Genomic DNA, 6,000 nt, shown 5'->3' on the forward strand with positions numbered 1-6,000 from the left:
GATGATTGTCTCTTTATTGACAGTGTATGTAGCACTCGTGATGTATTTAGTGGCTACGACATGAGCACTTTGCTGAAACTAGTAATGAATGAAACCTGTGTAGCAGGCTGGGCGTAGTGTTGTGAACATCTAATGATTTCTATTAACGGAAATCAGGGGGTATCCCCTTTTGCTCATATAAATAAATAAATAGCAGAGGCCCTGTCGGGTCAGCTTTGTTCTCATTCGAAGACGTCGAGCAAATTGCAGTCCAACAGCAAACTATGTCATCAAATTCAAGTTTCACAGCCAAATATGAGTACAACTAAACAACAATGTCATCATGTTTTAGTTGTCATACAATCATCAAACACAAATCAGCATACATAACAAGTGATGTTCTCACAGCAAAATACTAAACAACATGTTCATCAGGTTTCAGTTGTCATAGCAAACACAATTTCATATAGTAGATAAAAAAAGTCTTCTGACAGGCAAATACGACAAAATAAATGTAATCATCATCCGCAGCAGCAGCGTCAACAGCTTCGCCATGTGTATCAGTCTGAATCGTAATTCCCCACGGTGTCATCTTCTTCTTTGCCCTCAACGTCCTCGAGCGTTGGCTTCTTCTTGATAAACTCTTGTATGTCCACAGCACGACAGGCAATCTTTTCGCTGACGTCATTGATGTGATGGTTCTCAAAGATATTAGGAACATCTGTGTTATCTTATACATCAGGAGCAGTGTAAGCATCATCTTGTTGTGCAACTTCATTAAAGGAATTCCTCTGCTCAAACCTTTGCAATACTCTCCAGTCATCGCTACGTGCAAATGTGTCTTCCAAGAAAAATATCTATGTTGCTTGATTTGCCAAAATAAAAGGCTCGTTGGTCTAGTACGCCGCCTTGACATTGATGGATTTGAAATAATCATTAGCTCTGGGTTTTGCGATCCTGGAAAACAGGTTATACCAATGACATCACAACAGAACCACACACCGATGATCCTCGAAACTGGAGATATACTGCAACTGAACAATGTCTGTTATGTTAGCATACATTTCAGTTGTCTCTTTGGCATACGTATCCGTGCTCATGATGGCACTGTTTTGTGTCTTCCTGCCTTCGTCTCGTGCAAGGGTGTTGTAGCGCACATCTCCAATAACGCAAGATTCATAATGTCTTACCCGAGTATCAGGACCCATTACTAGTGAGTAAAGGGCATCATCAACTGCCTAGCCATCCTCCCGCATCTTCTTAACCTATGGTTAGAAAATAGACAAGCTGATCATCTTATGTACTCAATATATTAAAAAAACTGACAGTGCACTTCAAAAGCTTACATGGTTCCTGAACCATTTCGCAAATCCTGCCATAACCAGTTTGTCAATGTTTCTTGGATTTTCCGGCAGTAACTCCTCTTTGTAGATGCTGCACAACATAGTGATCGCGTCAAACATCTAAATATATAAGAATGTGCTGCACAACATAGTGATCGCGTCAAACATCTAAATATATAAGAATGTGCTGCAAGTTTAGTAGATTACGATGTATAAGCTGCAGTACTGCACTTACTTGATATAAGGTAGTATCTCAGGACAGTTATTCAACACATACCAAACCATTTTGTCCAAATCTTTAGGTTTGTCCTCTTGTCAACTCTTCCGTGTAACTCGAACAGAATAATCGAAAACATTGAGCCCGGGATTGTCTTCACCCACCTCCTTGCTAAGCTGATCAGCTGTTTCAATGTATTTTGAACAGAATGTCAACGCTTCTGTAGCAATGTAGGCCTCTGCAATGGAACCCTCGGGTCTAGCTCTGTTCCTAACATAGCCCTTGAAAGTGCCTAGCCACCTTTCAATAGGGTACATCCAGCCATACTGTACTGGACCTCTAAGTAGTGCCTCATCAGGTAGATGAACAGCCAAATGCACCATCACATCAAAGAAGGCTGGAGGATATATCTTCTCAAGGTCGCATAGGATAGTTGGTATCTTGTCTCTAAGACACTCCAAAGCATCTATCCTGATATTCCTACTGCAGAGTTCCCTAAAGAATTGTCCCAACTCTGCAACTGCTCTGTATAAGTCAGGGCGGCCCAATCATCCAAGGATAACAGGTAAAACCCTTTGAAGTAGGATGTGGCAGTCATGAGTTTTCAACCCTTGTACCTTGTTTCCATCTGCACTGACTCTCCTTACAGGGTTGGAAGCAAATCCATGTGGGAATCTCACACGTGACAGGACCTCGCAGAATTCTTTTCTTTTTACCTTGTCCAAGACGTACACAGCTGGTGCCATATCCCGTGGTTTACCTTCATCTTGCACCAGCAAATCCTTTCTGATACCCAGGTGTGTCAAATCAATCCTAGATTTTTAAGGTATCTTTCGTCTTCCCTTCAATATTAAGAAGTGTGCCGATAATGCTGTCACATATATTATTTTCAATGTGCATCACATCAAGATTATGCCACAGATCCAAATCTTTCCAATACTCCAAGTCCCACAAAGTGGACCTGCAGGTAAACAATAATCTCTCTTCTACCCTGCCATTCCATTTCCCGCTACCATTACCACGATGGTTTCCTAGTGTAATACGTCTGACCTTCTCTAATTCCACTTGCAACTCATCGGCGGTGAGCCTCTTTGTTGCATCACGGTTTTCATGCTTTGCATTGAACACATGTCTTCGGTATTTTCTAGGATGCGGCTTGTCCTTGGCAAGGAAACGGTGGTGTCCAATGTAACAGATCTTGCTAAGTATTGCGTATGGCAGCGGATTCCTGTCATAGCGAACACATGCATTGTAACCATGTGTCGTTCGCCCTGACATAGTGCCCAAAGCCAGATAATCATGGATGCACCAAATTATAACAGCACGCAGAAAGAAATCAGCTGGTGGGCTGCTATATAGGTCTCGAGTGAGAACACCCTTCCATAGCTGTTGAAGTTCCTCCACAAGAGGCTCCATGAACAAATCAAAATCCTTTCCAAGACTTTTTGGACCTGGGATGAGCAAGGCCATCATGTAGTTTGATTCTTTGGTGCAGACATTTGGAGGCATGTTGTAAGGGATAACAAGCGCTGGCCACATGCTATATGTGGCGCTCTGGTGGCCAAATGGGTTAAATCCATCTGAAGCTAAGCCAAGTCTAATGTTTCTCGGGTCAGCAGCAAACTCTTTGTGTTTATCATTGAAGCTTTTCCACTCACTACCATGATATGGATGGCTCATTACATTCTGATCTCCGTACTCCTGGTTCCTAGAATGCCACAGTACATCCTCTCTTGTTTCAGCATCATGAAACAACCTCTGCAATCTTGGTGTAATTGGAAAATGTCTCAGAACATTATGAGGAATCCTCTTCACAGCATTGCCATCTTTCCATCTTGATGATTTGCATTTTGGGCATTCACTTAAGTTGGCATAATCCTTCCGGAACAGAACACAATTATTCTTACAAACATGGATCATATCATATCCGATTCCAACTGCACGAAGGAAATTCTTCATTTTACTGTAGGTGTGTGGCAGCTCAGACGCATCTGGGAAAGATTTGCAGAAAGCAGCCAACATCGCATCGAATGATTTGTTGGTCATCCGCTCATATGTCTTCACCTGAAGAAAGGTGACCATAGCTGAGAATACTGACAGCTTATTTCCTGGGGTGACAGCAACGTTGCATTGTTCCAACATGCAGGTCCACCGTTTTTCTTCTGTAGGTGAAAGTTCACAGAATGCACGAGCATTTCGTAGCATTGTTTCAATGTTGGTCAAACTCACTGGATCCGCCACCACCACCTCCTCCTCCTCTTCCACCTGAGCATCAGGCAGATCAAGATGGTGATGTGCTGCTTCCACGTAGTCAATAACATTGACGTTCACAGCTTCACCATGATGAACCCACCTAGTATATGTGACCGACATCCCATACAAGTGTAGATGATTTTGCATAGTTGACTGGGGTCTTGTAAGTGAATTCATACAACTGCTACACGGGCAGAGCACATCTGATTTCGGACCACCGTACTTAGCCCTGATAAAGTTCATGAAGTTTTCAACCCCCTCGACATATGCAGCGGAGAATCTTCGAGAAGAAGTTATCCAAGTCCTGTCCATCTGTTAGACATACAAATTAGTTCTTCTACTAGATATTACAGGAAAAACATATATGCTCTTTTATGAAGTCCAAAAAAAATACCTAGGTCGATGTCTAAAGCTATGGTAAGATATTTGGACGAGCAGATCTAAGTAACGAAATATATGTAAAGCTAATTCAACAAACAGATTTGAGTGCCAAATTATGGCAGGCTGTTTCAGTAGTCAATGAGGCCGAGCACATAGCCATCGAACTATCGAAGGCCATCGCAGCAACAAAGATCGAGTATAAAATGGTGTAGAGCTATTTCACCTAACAGATTGGCTACTAGACCATGGCAATCTACGTCACAATAAATATATGGCAGGATATTTTAGCAACTAATTGGCCTTGGCATGCCATCTCAGCTAAGCAGATTGAGTGAAGAACAGGGCAAGGAAGCTTCTTAAGCAGAGCATAATGACAGTAAACTACTTCGGCAAATAGTGAGATTAACAGCGTCTATTATCTAACATTCAGCGCTACACCGACATGAACGGGGCCTTAGTCTAGAATGTGCGTATCGTGGGAGAAGCTGACCGCCATGCGTCTCCACACGAATGTCGCCAGCGGTGGTGGCGCTGACCGCCGTGCGTCCACAAGAACATAGCCAGAGGTGGCGGTGCGGCTAGAGGACGGCAGTCTACGAGAGTGTACTATGGGAGCGAGAGGATCGCTGACCCGCGGTGCCGACGTATCGGTGCGGCGGGGAGGGCGGCTTTGGCGGAGCGAATGGAGTGGAGGGGGACAGGGGGGAGGGGGTTTGGGGAATATTATTGGCTAGTTGGCCGAAGGGTGGTTGAATCGGATTTGGGGGGAATTTTTGGGTGTGGGGGGGCATTTTTGCGTGGTGGGCGGGGGGATTTTGGCGCATGGTCGGTTTCTCCAAGTGCAGTCCCACGTGTCAGTGAAGAGGCAAGCCGAAACGCGTTCCATTTGCGTGAGCCGTGTGCAGGACCGAACGTGTGTGGGTGAAATGTGACCGCGACAGGAGTGATGTGAGTGTACCGCCTTTTTCCTTTTAAACTAGGTGCTTCGCCCCCTCAAAAACAATTTGTTGCTCCGTGCGATCCATCGATACTACTACTAGTAATCCGGTAATCCCGACTAAAACGGCGCGGTCGGGTCTTTTCCCGCGCGATATGCTGGGAGGTTGGCTTAGTTGGGTTTTTTAGGACGAGTAATGCTACACCTATGTAATCCCAGTTACGTAATTAACGTAATGTGAAACGTGTGAGCTGTTGATGGTAGATTGGGGGAGGGAGGAGCCCACCACCATGAAAATCAGGGGAGGATAGAGAGAGGCAATTTACGTTAACCCTTTTGTAGGTTCCCGTAGATGTAGAAAGATGTGAAATGCGTGAATGTGTAGTGGACGTACTATTGGAGTGCCTAAGATAATTTGTGTATGTACAGACCCTATGTGTTTATTTTACTTCGCATGTTATATTTGTCTTGGTTCAATAAAAAGCAGAGTTGGTGATGATGGTGTGCCTGTCATCCTGCAATATAGGCCGTCCGATCTATATCTAACGGATAGGAAGGAAACTATGACAATTTACCCGCACTCCTCTCCACATTTGCAGATAAGGCTTTCCCTCATTCATCCTTTTCTCCCACAAGATCTTGATCTTCCGTGCAACGCACGGGCATCTTGCTAGTACTCCTACAATATGTATATTATTGTGAAAGTTCATATACACCGGCCGAGATTAATGCAAACACGGCAGATTTTCATTACATTTGGAACTTTTATAGGACAGAAAAATAAAAGAAACCCGACCATAAACCTATTCTACGGCGGCGACCGACGTCCTCCATCTGCGATCTCTATGTACGGGGGCGGAGTTCAAGACCCGTGAAGTGAAGGTGCGGTC

This window comes from Triticum urartu, chromosome 3 (assembly GCF_003073215.2).
Source record: "Triticum urartu cultivar G1812 chromosome 3, Tu2.1, whole genome shotgun sequence".
NCBI lineage: Eukaryota > Viridiplantae > Streptophyta > Magnoliopsida > Poales > Poaceae > Triticum > Triticum urartu.